The sequence below is a fragment of the Hevea brasiliensis genome, chromosome 10 (genome assembly GCF_030052815.1).
Source record: "Hevea brasiliensis isolate MT/VB/25A 57/8 chromosome 10, ASM3005281v1, whole genome shotgun sequence".
Lineage (NCBI taxonomy): Eukaryota > Viridiplantae > Streptophyta > Magnoliopsida > Malpighiales > Euphorbiaceae > Hevea > Hevea brasiliensis.
Genome location: NC_079502.1, coordinates 83,311,115 through 83,325,640, shown reverse-complemented (window position 1 = coordinate 83,325,640; position 14,526 = coordinate 83,311,115). Strand labels below are relative to the sequence as shown.

Here is a 14,526-nt window from a genome sequence, read left to right as displayed (position 1 = left end):
GTTGGTTAAGAGCATCACATCAAGATAAACTGACCAAATGAACAGTAATTGTTCATTTGGTCATAACTCGAGCTAGGAAGGTCAAAATGACCTGAAAGTTTATCAGTAATTAGATAAGATATATATCTAAAACTTTCATGAAGAACACCAACCCAAATCATGCCATTAACCTAATCAAATTATTGAGCAAAGTTGAGTTACTGAACCTGCAAAACTGCAGATTTCCATTTGAACAGTAAAGTTTCAATGGCTATAACTCTCTCTAGAAAACTCCGATTTAGGCGATTCTTGAACCGATGGAAACCTAAGACATAGTAGAACATTTTGTATAAAGGAAATTAGACCAAATTATGGACTTAACTTGATCAAATTATTAAATGAAGTTGGATCAAAAATCTGCCAGAACCTAAATTGCAGCATGAACAGTGCACGTGAACAGTAATTGTATTTTGGCTATAACTTGAGTTACAAAACTCCAATTGGGGTGATCCAAAAATGAGAATACACTTAAGACAATAAGGAACATTTTCTGTGAAGGAAGTTTTGCCAAATTCCAACAGTAAAAGGGCCAATGGAACAGTGCAACTTGGAGCACCAAAACTGAAAATTTGACAATTTGGCCAAAAGGATTTAAATTTTGAGAAAATGACCAAAACCAACAAATTTAATGACCAAAATGTGGTATGTGGGTGAATTTGGAGTTCCCATACCTATTAAGTCTTAGAAAGTCAACTATTTGACTTGAATAGTATAGTGAATAGTAACCCGAAACACAAAAATTTCGAGAATGTCGAATTTAACATGTTAAAACTAGGTAAATGTGAAGCTAAATTTATTTTGGATTTGTGTTAAGTTCTAGTACTGAAACATTGTAAAATTGTGTGTTTCAGTTGAAAAGAATATCGAGAAGGAACCCGAGGAACCGAGTCGAGGCTAAGGGACGACTCGCTTGAGGTTTGTGCACAACGTATACTTTTTATAATCATCTTTTGCATACTGTTTTGAATAATGTGAAATATTGAATTATGGCATTCTTATGATGTTTTGATTTAAATTGTTGAAAGTTATTATGTATATTGAAATGACAATGTTTAGCAAATTGTTAAGATAAGTTTTGAAACCACAGTGTCATGACCATATATTTGAACACCTCACTAGCACAACTAGTGGGGGTAATTAGTTTCGAATTTTGATTCCTTCTCTGAAGAAGTGTTGAGGTGTGCCAGTAGAAGAGGATGTGAATGGATATCCATATATTTGAGCTAGCTAGCCTTGTGATGTGATTTCTCTTTAGCCTCTGGCTATTGAGATTCTATTTGTTTCGAATGGCATGATCTAACTGTGGGTTTTATGAAATGTGTTTTGATACTTCGAAATGAACGTGGTTTGCATTAAAATCTCATAATTCATGTTTTGTGTTTAATGCTCATGTTTAGTCAAATTTTTGAATAAATGTGATTTTATTTTTGCATAAAGATTATTTTAGTATGTTGTGCACCACTGAGTCCTAGTACTCAGCGATAGCTTTTATTGCTGTCGCAGATACAGAGACGAGAGGAGCAGTAAACTGAGCTACTAAAGATTGAGGATTATTCAGCCTAAAGTCTTCGGGTATAATTTATACCCTAATTGTAAATATTTCTTTTGATGTATATATTGCACATAAATGTATGGACATGTAAAAATGGGTCTTGAGCAGTTGTATAAAATTTGTATAAAGTTGTAATATATATTGTAGTTTGAAATTCTCTTAATGTAAATTTTGTAATGATTTATTCAAATTGTTTTGTTTCTAATGAAATACGAGTGGAACTATTTTATTTAATTTGAATGAAATGGATTGTCAGTTTTTTAATGATCATTGGATACTGGATTTGAAATTGAAAGTTGATAAATGTGTTGAGAAATTGTTTGAGATTGAGTTTGAAATTGAAGCAGTTGTTGAGAAAATTTTTAGAAGTGCTTTTTATAGGTATTTGAAGAACTGTTTTCTCAAAATACAGAGGGAAATCTGTCAAAATTTTTATAAAATTTACGAAAAAATAAAATGGGCTAAAATTTCCAACTAGCTTTCAACTTAATTACATGTTTAAAATACTTATTAAAAATGCTCACCACTTATCAAAAATAAGAAAATTGTTTTAAAATCCCTTGTAGGGTACTTAATGAGTTATCGGTAGGTGAAGTTCGGTAGTTCATTAGGTATTCTACGGGATCATGTTATGCCTTACAGAGGGGTAAGGTATGACATGTCTTAGTGGTATCAGAGCAAATTTTTGAAGTATGTTTTAACATATAAATTTGTGCCTTTCTTGTTAAGTACAACTGCTCAATGTCCATAATTGTTACATACAGTGCATTACATCATGAATATGAACTAACGGAGGGAAATCTCCATGTGTTACTTGTTCAGGAGATACCCTAACTTCAGCCTGAAATGGAAGAAGGGGATCGCTCAGTTGAGCAGTTTGTTGAAGCTGAGGCACAAGGGGAAGCCCCAGCTTTGCAGAATGTCAATGGGTCAGCAGCACCAGCCCCACAAATGCCGCAGTTCCCTGCACAATTCGCATAGCAGATGGCTGCGATGTTTCAGCAAATGGCTGGGGGTATGCCTGCTCAAGCTCCACCCCAACCACCTGTGGCACAACCACTGCCTCCAGCCAGACAATATGATAAACTACTGAAGTATGGGGCTGCAGAATTTAAGGGTACAGTGGACCCTTTAGAGGCAGAGCAATGGCTTGAAAGAATGGACAGAGTATTTAAGAAGCTGCACTGCCAAGATGAACTAAAGTTTGAGTATTCGGTGTCGCTACTGCAAGGGGATGCATATGATTGGTGGAAGACCATCCCCCACAGCTTAGCTGAACCGCCAGTGCTGACCTGGGATGACTTCATCAGAGAGTTCAGACAGAAATACATCCCAGATGCATATGTTGATCAGAAACTGCAAGAATTTTTGAGTTTGAAACAAGGAAATCGATCAGTGGCAGAGTATGAGAGAGAGTTCTCCCGCCTGAGTCACTATGCGAGGAGTCTCCTTACTACCAGCAAGGCTAGGTGTAAGAGATTTGAGACGGGTTTGAAGCCTAGCATAAGGATGCAAGTTATGGGATTTCGACACAGCAACTTCTCAGAGCTCATGTCTCAAGCACTTGAACTGGAGAGAATTGAATCAGAAGCAACCCCAGTGAAAGAAAAATCAGAAAAAGCTGAGAAATCAGAAAAAGATAAAGGCGAAAAGTCAGTAGAGCCAAGTTCTAGTGCTACCTCTGGAAAGAGAAAGAAGTTTAGTGGAGCCAGCAGGGGTCGAGGTGGAAGATTTGGTAGGGGCCGATTCTCCGGACAGAGACCCCCTAGGTCTGGTCAGCAGTCGAGTAGGGGTTCACATTCTGCCCGCCCCTGTGAGACTTGTGGTAAGATTCATGGGGGGGAGTGCTACTAGGCCACTGGAGCCTGCTTTAACTGCGGTGGCAAGGGCCATATAGCTAAAGACTGTACTAGTGCTCCGAGATATAGTCCAGCTCCTACTACTGCCGAGGGATCTATTCAGAGTCCTGCTCTCAGAGGTTCACACTGGGCGAGAGGAAGAGGTAGAGGTAGAGGCACTACTTCAGGCAGTCAGGGCACAGTTGGTCAGTCAAGACAAGGAAGTGCTTCAATCAGAATTTATACAATGAGACAGCGAGAAGAGGCTGAGACTTCTGACGTGGTAGCTGGTATATTCTCTATCTCTGATCAAGAAGTATTTGTATTGTTTGATCCGGGTTCAACTCATTTATATGTTAGTGCTAGCATAGTTAGTTCACTTGCTGTTCCATGTGTGCAAATGGGTTTTGAAGTGCTAGTAACTAGTCCGTTAAGACAAGAGGTCTGGGTCAACAGAATTTATAGAGACTGTCCTTTGGTGATCCAAGGACATGTTTTCCCGTCAGACTTGATTGAAATGCCCTTCAGAGAGTATGATATCATCTTGGGCATGGATTGGTTAGCCAGGCATCATGCCATGATTGACTGTAGACTGAAGACAGTCACTTTTGGTCTCCCTTTATACGGTGATGTGGTAATACACGGGAAGAGGCATTTACTGCCATCAAACATCATTTCGGCTGCACTAGCCAGAAGAATGATCAGAAATGGGTGTGAAGCATACTTAGCACATGTGATAGACACCCAAGTGGGGAGTCCAGCACTAAGGGAAATCCCTACTTTATGTGATTTTTCGGATGTATTTCCTGATGAATTGCCAGGATTATCTCCAGAAAGAGAGGTGCAGTTTGAGATTGATGTTATGCTTGGTGTGGACCCAATCTCCATAACGCCATATAGAATGGCACCTGCAGAATTGAAAGAGTTGAAAGTGCAGTTGCAAGAATTGCTTGACAAGGGCTTTATCCGCCCTAGTGTGTCACCTTGGGGAGCGCCAGTGTTGTTTGTAAAGAAGAAGGATGGCACTCTCCGGTTATGCATTGATTATCGGCAATTGAATAAGGTGACAATAAAGAATAGATATCCATTGCCCCGTATTGATGATTTGTTTGATCAGTTGAGGGGTGCAGCTGTGTTCTCCAAAATTGACCTGAGATCAGGTTATTATCAGCTGAAAGTACAAGAGCAGAGTATTGCTAAAACTGCCTTCAGAACCCGCTATGGCCATTATGAGTTTTTGGTTATGCCATTCGGGTTAACTAATGCTCCGGCTGCTTTTATGGATCTGATGAACACTATCTTCAGACCATACCTCGACCAGTTTGTTGTGGTATTTATAGATGATATATTGGTCTATTCGAGGAATGCAGAAGAGCATGATAGACATCTGCGGATTATACTGCAGACTTTGAGAGAGAAACAGCTATATGCCAAATTGTCGAAGTGTGAATTTTGACTGAAAGAAATATCCTTCTTAGGGCATGTATTATCAGAAGAGGGCATCAAGGTAGATCCAAATAAGATTGAAGCTGTCCTTAATTGGAGGCCACCCAGAAATATCACAGAAATTCGTAGTTTTCTGGATTTAGCTGGATACTACCGTAGATTTGTGAAGGGATTCTCCATGCTGGCATCTCCATTGACCAAGCTGCTTAGAAAAGATGTGAAATTTTAGTGGACGGACAAATGCCAGCAGAGTTTTGATGAATTAAAGAGATGTTTGACTGAAGCTCTAGTCCTGACTTTACCTACTCCGGGTAAAGAATATACAGTATATAGTGATGCTTCTCACAATGGATTAGGCTGTGTATTGATGCAAGATCGAAATGTCATTACCTATGCATCACGCCAGCTAAAACTGCATGAGAGGAATTATCCAACACATGATTTAGAGCTTGCAGCTATTGTGTTTGCTCTTAAGATCTGGAGGCACTATTTATATGGGGAAAAGTGTTACATCTATACAGATCATAAGAGTTTGAAGTATTTGGGCACCCAGAAAGAGCTGAATTTGAGACAGAGGAGATGGTTAGAGTTAATAAAAGACTACGATTGTCTGATAGACTATCAGCTAGGGAAAGCTAATGTTGTGGCTGATGCCTTAAGTCGCAAGACTATGGCAAGTCTACGGGTTACTCCTTTGTTTTTGGTACATGAGTTAAGATTATTGCATGCCAGCTTAGAGATTAATGATGATGGGCAGACAGCAGTTGCATGGCATGTACAGCCAGTGTTGATTGATCAGATTAGAATGGCTGCTCAGAATGATCAAAAGTATCAGAAGTTGATGGAAGAAGTCTGACAGGGCAAGAAACCAGAATTCTCAATCAGAGATGATGGTCTATTACTACACCAGGGCAGAATGTGTGTTCCTAATGATGTTGATTTGAGGCAGATCATTTTGAAGGAAGCACATGAGTCTCCTTTTGCCATGCACCCTGGTGGCACAAAAATGTATAGGGGGCTAAAGGAGCATTACTGGTGGATGGTTATGAAAAGAGATGTGGCAGAGTTTATTTCTAAATGCCTGACTTGTTAGCAAGTAAAGGCAGAGCATCAAGTACCAACTGGGTTGTTACATCCACTACCAGTGCCAGAATGGAAATGGGAAAGAATAACGATGGATTTTGTAATAGGACTTCCGAGGACACAGAAGAGTTATGATGCAGTATGGGTCATTGTCGACAGACTAACTAAGTCTGCTCATTTTCTGCCAGTCCGGATGGATTATAGTTTGGAAAGATTGGCCAAGTTATACATCGATGAGATTGTGAGACTGCATGGAGTGCCAGTATCCATCGTGTCAGACAGAGATCCTAGGTTCACTTCTAGATTCTGGGGTAGTCTTCAGAGAGCCCTAGGAACTAGATTGAACTTCGATCGCATTCCACCCACGCATGCATGGCCAATCTGAGAGGGTAATTCAGATCTTGGAGGACATGCTACGGGCTTGTGTGATTGAGTTTGAGGGTAGTTGGGATACACACTTGCCTTTGATTGAGTTTGCTTACAATAACAGCTACCAATCATGCATTGGGATGCCTCCATATGAAGCTTTGTATGGCAGAAAATGTAGAACCCTGTTGTGTTGGGATGACGTGGGTGAAAGGAAGATGATTGGACCCAAAATTGTTCAGCAAACTGAAGAGAAAATCAGGGTGATCCGAGATCGACTTAAGACTGCATCAGACCGTCAGAAGTCCTATATTGATTTGAAGAGAAGAGATATTGAGTATGCAGTGGGTGAGAAAGTTTTCCTCAAGGTTTCTCCTTGGAAGAGAATTATGAGATTCGGCAGAAAGGGAAAACTGAGTCCTCGTTTCATTGGGCCATATGAGGTTCTGGAAAGAGTGGGTCCTTTGGCATATCGGTTGGCACTACCTCCAGAGTTGAAAAAGATACATAATGTCTTCCATGTGTCTATGTTGAGGAGGAATCGATCAGACCCATCTCATGTACTACCAGTAGAGGAAATTGAAGTAAATCCAGACCTTACATATGAAGAAGAACCCATAGAGATTCTGGCTTATGAGGTGAAGTAGCTACGAAACAAGCAGATACCGTTGGTAAAAGTGCTGTGGAACCATCATTCGGGCTAGGAGGCTACTTGGGAACGAGAGGAGGACATGAGGAGACAACACCCACAGCTGTTCAGAGATTGATACCAGATAAAATTTCGAGACAAAATTTATTTAAGGGGGGGAGAATTATAACACCCCTATTTGTATAGCCTGGTAGATTTCACTGTTCCGGTGACCGATGTCGGTCCGGACAATTAAGGAGATTAGAACCACACTTAAGACAACTAGAGAAGCCATAAACACAAATAATTAGTAATGTTCAATTAGTTAAATATAAATAAGAAAAACAGAACAGAAGAAGTTAAACGAGCCGAGAGTCACAGCGATGGGTGACCTTCTCGGGAATGACTGCGAAGTCATTTTAAACTCAAATTTCGAACCGTAAAAAGTGACGTTGCGGTCCTTAGGACCCTTATGAACACAGTGGAAAAGAGAAAATCACAAAAAAGAACTGTTAAGCCAGTCAAATAATTAGGTCAGGGAGCCGGAAGAAATATGGAATTAATTGTAAACCGGGTTGAACCGGTGAAGGGCAATTTGGTCAATTGACCCCGAGAGCTGACTCCTGACCTAACTGTCAAATAAAAACGGAGAAAAGAAAATTTCGGAATCGAGAATTAAATTAAAGAACTAATAGGAAAAAAAAAGAAGAAAAATGAAAAAGTTAAAAAGGTAATGACATCATGTGGTGACACATGCATGATGCCATAAGTAATTTAATTAAAATTTTATTTAATTAGAATTATGGTCTTCCTAAGACATATAATAACAAAAAGAAAAGAAAAAAAATGATTTCTTCTCCCCTTTCCCGTCACCTCTCATCTCCTCTCTCATTTCTCTCATTTTCTTAACCTCCTCCATTGAAGCTCACTAAAAAGCTTCTTAAACCCAAGATTTGAGCTATAAAATTTATGAGTTTCTTAATTAAAACTTGTAGTTGAGTTTTTTTAAGAAGATTGGAAGAGAAAAATTGAAAGAAGTTTGAAGAATCAAGAAGTTGGAAAGCTCCATTTGAGGTAAGCTCTCTTCCTTAATTTTGATTGAATTATAAGTATAGAAGTAAGATGAAAGTGGTTAGAAATACATGAAAACATGCAAAATCATGTCTATCTAGAACCCTAGGAATTTTGGCCAGCAGCAAATTAATGTTGAAATGGGTAATTTTGATGCAAATAATGAAGTGGTTAAGTGTAAGTGAGGGTATGAGTACTAAAAATGCATTTAGAATTCAACAAGTGAGTAAGATATGAAAGTTAGGGTTTGAGACCTAGGGTTTTGAGGAAAATTTTGGAGAAATGCATAAATGATAACTTTGACCTATTGTGAAGAGAAAAATGGTCAATAATGACCAAAGGAGATGTGTGGGAATTGTTAGAATGGAAGTCAAATTCGTAGGGTAAATGGTCATGCTGGTAGCAGCATGACCAAGCCAACTTTGAAGGACCAAAATGGAAATTTTACAAGTCCAATTGATATTCCACCAATTGGAGATGAAAATAGACATAAAATGACACAATTTTCATTAAGGAACCATGCCCAAAAAGTGACTAAAATCTAGTGAACCAATTGACCAAAGTTGGTTAAGAGCAGTCTGCCACTGCACAAACTGACCAAATGGTCATAACTAGAGCTAGGAAGGTCAAAATGACCTGAAATTTTATCAGTAATTAGATAAGATATAGATCTAAAACTTTTATGAAGAACACCAACCCAAATTATGCCATTAACCTAATCAAATTATTGAGCAAAGTTGAGTTACTGAACCTGCAAAACTGCAGATTTCCATTTGAACAGTAAAGTTTCAATGGCTATAACTCTCTCTAGAAGACTCCGATTTAGGCGATTCTTGAACCGATGGAAACCTAAGACATAGTAGAACATTTCGTATAAAGGAAATTAGACCAAATTATAGACTTAACTTGATCAAATTATTGAATGAAGTTGGATCAAAAATCTGCCAGAACCTATATTGTAGCATGAACAGTGCACATGAACAGTAATTGTATTTTGGTTATAAATTGAGCTACAAAACTCCAATTGGGGTGATCCAAAAATGAGAATATACTTAAGACAATAAGGAACATTTTCTATGAAGGAAGTTTTGCCAAATTCCAACAGTAAAAGGGCCAATGGAACAGTGCAACTTGGAGCACCAAAACTGAAAATTTGACAATTTGGCCAAAAGGATTTAAGCTTTGAGAAAATGACCAAAACCAACAAATTTAATGACCAAAATGTGGTATGTGGGTGAAGTTGGAGTTCCCATACCTATTAAGCCTTAGAAAGTCAACTATTTTACTTGAATAGTATAGTGAATAGTAACTCAAAACACAAAAATTTCGAGAATGTCGAATTTAACACGTTAAAACTAAGTAAATGTGAAGCTAAATTTATTTTGGATTTGTGTTAAGTTCTAGTACTGAAAATTGTAAAATTGTGTATTTCAGTTGAAAAGAATATCGGGAAGGAACCCGAGGAGCCAAGTCGAGGCTAAGGGACGACTCGCTTGAGGTTTGTGCACAACGTATACTTTTTATAATCATCTTTTGCATACTGTTTTGAATAATGTGAAATATTGAATTATGGCATTCTTATGATGTTTTGATTTAAATTGCTGAAAGTTATTATGTATATTGAAATGACAATGTTTAGCAAATTGTTAAGATAAGTTTTGAAACCACAGTGTCATGACCATATATTTGAACACCTCACTAGCACAACTAGTGGGAGTAATTAGTTTCGAATTTTGATTCCTTCTCTGGAGAAGTGTTGAGGTGTGCCAGTAGAAGAGGATGTGAATGGATATCCATATATTTGAGCTAGCTAGCCTTGTGATGTGATTTCTCTTTAGCCTCTGGCTATTGAGATTCTATTTGTTTCGAATGGCATGATCTAACTATGGGTTTTATGAAATGTGTTTTGATACTTTGAAATGAACGTGGTTTGCATTAAAATCTCATAATTCATGTTTTGTGTTTAATGCTCATGTTTAGTCAAATTTTTGAATAAATGTGATTTTATTTTTGCATAAAGATTATTTTAGTATGTTGTGCACCACTGAGTCCTAGTACTCAGCGATAGCTTTTATTGCTGTCGCAGATACAGAGACGAGAGGAGCAGCAAACTGAGCTACTAAAGATTGAGGATTATTCAGCCTAAAGTCTTCGGGTATAATTTATACCCTAATTGTAAATATTTCTTTTGATGTATATATTGCACATAAATGTATGGACATGTAAAAATGGGTCTTGAGCAGTTGTATAAAATTTGTATAAAATTGTAATATATATTGTAGTTTGAAATTCTCTTAATGTAAATTTTGTAATGATCTATTCAAATTGTTTTGTTTCTAATGAAATATGAGTGGAACTATTTTGTTTAATTTGAATGAAATGGATTGTTAGTATTTTGATGATCATTGGATACTGGATTTGAAATTGAAAGTTGATAAATGTGTTGAGAAATTGTTTGAGATTGAGTTTAAAATTGAAGCAGTTGTTGAAAAAATTTTTAGAAGTGCTTTTTACAGGTATTTGAAGAACTGTTTTCTCAAAATACAGAAGGAACTCTGTCAAAATTTTTATAAAATTTGCGGAAAAATAAAATGGGCTAAAATTTCCAACTAGCTTTCAACTTAATTACATGTTTAAAATACTTATTAGAGATGCTCACCACTTATCAAAAATAAGAAAATTGTTTTAAAATCCCTTGTAGGGTACTTAATGAGTTATCAGTAGGTAAAGTTCGGTAGTTCATTAGGTATTCTACGGGATTATGTTATGCCTTACAGAGGGGTAAGGTGTGACAACTACATTTTTAGATCCCGTTTTGTTCTTGATTTTAAGGTCAAATTCTTGCAGGAGTAAAATCCATCGAATCAGCCTTAGTTTTGCTTCCTTCTTGTTCAAAAGGTACTGGATGGCAGCATAGTCTGTGAATACAATGACTTTCAATCCAATTAGGTAGGATTTGAATTTGTCAATTACAAACACTACTGCTAGAAATTCTTTTTCTGTGGTAGCATAGTTGATTTGTGCATCGTTAAGCATCTTGCTAGCGTAATAAATGGCGTGGAGCTTTTTATCCTTTCTTTGCCCAAGTACTGCTCCAACTGCATAGTCACTTGCATCGCACATCACCTCAAATGGTAGCTCCCAATCTGGTGGCTGCATTATTGATGTTAAAATTAAGGCTTCTTTAACCCTGTTAAAGGAGGCAAAGCAATTTTCATCAAAATCAAAGGGAACATCTTGACTTAACAAGTTGGTAAGTGGCTTAGCTATTTTGGAGAAGTCCTTAATGAATCTTCTGTAAAAGCCTACATGTCCCAAAAAGCTTTGCACTCCTTTGTCTGATGTTGGTGCTGGCATCTTTTCAATGAGTTCAATTTTTTCTTTGTCAACTTTAATTCCCCTTTTTGATATCAAATGTCTAAGAACTATGCCTTCCTTTACCATGAAATGGCATTTTTCCTAATTTAGGACCAGGTTTGATTCTTCACATCTTTACAACGCTTTGGATAAGTTAGCTAGGCAATCATCAAAAGTAGTTCTATAGACAAAAAAATCATCCATAAAAACTTTCATGATATTTTCAATATAATCAAAAAAAATAGCCATCACGCATCTTTAAAAAGTGGCAGGGGCATTACAAAGACCAAAAAGCATTCTTCTATATGCAAAGATTCCATAAGAGCATGTGAATGTGGTCTTTTCTTGGTCTTCTAAGTGAATAGAAATTTGAAAAAATCCTGAATAGCCATCTAGATAACAAAAGTAGGAATGTTTCACTAGCCTTTCTAGCATTTAATCTATGAAAGGGAGAGGAAAATAGTCTTTTCTGGTGGCACTATTCAATTTCCTATAATCTATACATTTTCGCCAACCAGTAACTACCCTAGTAGGGATTAGTTCATTGTTTGCATTCTGGACGACAGTTGTCCCACCCTTCTTAGGCACTACATGTACTGGACTAACCCATTTACTATCAGAAATTGGGTATATAATACTAGCATCTAATAGTTTCAGAATCTCTTTCTTAACTACTTCTTTCATATTTGGGTTAAGCCTCCTTTGATTTTCAATAGTGGATTTACTGTTCTCTTCCATAGGTGTCTATCCATGCAAATGGAAGGATTAATCCCCTTTAGGTCTTCTATTTTATACTCTATAGGTTTGTTATGGGTCCTAAGTACCCTTAACAATTTTTTCTCTTCTATTTCAGATAAGCTAGCATTGATAATAACAAGATATTTAGAATTTGAGTCTAAAAATGTGTACCTAAGTGTGGAGGGAAGAGGTTTCAATTCTACCTGTTTGATGTTTTCTTATGGCTTTTCTCTGGGTTGTTCTTCCTCTAACTCTTCTACCTTGAAAACTTGAGCCAATGGTAGGGGTGGATCTGCTGCCAAAGATTGTACACAAGCTGCAATTTCTGTATTCTCATTCTCTACTGTGTGGTTGTGTACAATGCATGCTTCAAAAGGATCTTCAAGATATTCTTTATGGAATTCCTCCTCAACTTTCTTGTCAATTATATCAACCTTGAAGTATTCATCAGGTTCAAATTTATGCTTCATTGCGCTGAACATGTTGAATTCCACCTCTTCATCTCCTACTTTGAGAGTTAACCACCCATTTTTGACATCAATGATAGGTCCAGTGGTTGCCAAGAAAGGTCTTCCTAAGATGATAAGGATTTGGACATCCTCTTCCATCTCCAAGACAACAAAGTCAACGGGGATGAAGAATTTGTCCACCTTGATAGGGATGTTCTCTAGGATGCCCATAGGATATTTAACAGACCAATCAGCCAATTGTAGTGAAATTGTTATGGACTTCAGTTCTCCGACCTCCAGCTTTTGACATATTGATAGAGGCATTAGACTTACACTTGCCCTAAGATCACAGAGGGCCTTGTCTATTTTCATATTGCCAATGAGACAAGGCATGGAGAAGCTTCCTGGATCCTTCAGCTTTGGAGGCAGTTTGTTTTGCAGTATGGCACTGTATTCCTCTATGAGAGCAACAGTCTCATAGTCTTCCAGCCTTTTATTCTTTGACAAAATTTCCTTAAGAAATTTAGTATAGGATGGCATCTGAGAAAGTGCTTCAGTGAAGGGAAAGTTGATGTAGAATTTCTGTAAAACTTCTAAAAACTTCCTAAACTGTTTGTCCAATTTGGCTTTCTGAAATCTCTGAGGAAAAGGTAGAGGAGGCTGATATGGCTCTGGTAGTTTTTTTTTTTCTTTTTTGTTTCCTCTTCCTGGTCATTTTTGGCTTCTTCCTCTTTCTCCTTTGCTTGGCTTTCAGATTTATCACAGGTTTTCTCAGTTGGTTCTTTTTCTGACTGTTCTAGCACTCTTTCACTTCTCAATGTAACTGCCTTACAATTCTCCTTTGGGTTCATCTCTGGTTGATAGGCAATTTAATAGCAGCCTTGCTTAAAAAACTTGCCTGCTGAGCAATTTGATTTTCAAGCATCTTGTTGTGGGTGGCAAGTTGGTCCATCATGGAAGGTAGGTGTTTGATCATTTCATTTTACTATTGCTAGGCTACTAGGAAGCCTTTCATCATAGATTCCATAGTCAACTTTGGTTCAGAGGAGGTGGCGGTGGCTGTGTAGGATTTTGTCCCCTATTTTGAAATCCTGGGGGTGCTGGTGGTCTGTATCCTTGCTGCTTGTTCATTGGTTGATTTTATGAATTGGACCATGAGAAATTAGGGTGGTTTCCCCATCTAGGGTTGTATGTATTTGAATATAGATTGTTGAGCGGCTTTTAGTTAAAGTTTCCTCCGTTATTCACATAGTTCATCTGTTCTGTGGAGAGTTCATTGAAGTTGTTACATTCTGAATTCATATATCCTTCTCCATTACTGTCATAGTGTTGGTTGCTCATCCCTATAGCATTGGCTTCCATTCTGTCAAGCCTTCTTGTGAGTTGGTCGAATTGAGCATTTATCATGCTTAGGGCATCCACTTTCAGGATCCCTGTTATTCTCCTTGTATTCCCCCTTTTTCATTTGACCACTTGTAGTTGTGATACGCGACCCTCTCTAGAAGTTCAACTGCTTGGTCCACTGTTTTCTACACCAAGTCACCTTCTGCAGCTGAATCTACTGTGCTCCTTGTAAAGGGCAGCAACCCATTATAAAAGTTCTAAACTAGGAGCCAATCCTCTATGCCATGGTGTGGACATTCTCTCTGTAGGTCTTTATATCTCTCCCATGCATCATAGAGTGATTCATCTTCCTTTTGCCTAAAGATATTGAGTTCAACCCTCAATTTTGCAATCTTTATGGGTGGGAAATACCTTGCTAGAAAAGCTTGTGAGAGGTCTTCCCAAGTGGTGAATGTTCCAGCTGGTTGAGAAAGTAACCACTTTCTTGCTCTATCTCAAAGGGAGAATGAAAATGCTCTGAGTCTTATAGCTTGATTAGAGACTTTCATTCATCTTGAATGTGTCACATAGGGCAAAAAAGCATTGGATGTGGTAATATGGATCTTCTGTTGGTGA

The 14,526-nt window shown here is 37.8% G+C and overlaps 1 non-coding gene across 1 annotated transcript; it reads left to right on the top strand.

Moving 5' to 3' along the window:
- The first annotated feature begins 14,190 nt into the window (after positions 1-14,190).
- LOC131169959 (small nucleolar RNA R71) lies at positions 14,191-14,297 on the top strand. Its single transcript, XR_009140903.1, has one exon. It is a non-coding gene; the product is annotated as a small nucleolar RNA R71 (small nucleolar RNA).
- The last annotated feature ends 229 nt before the right edge of the window (positions 14,298-14,526 follow it).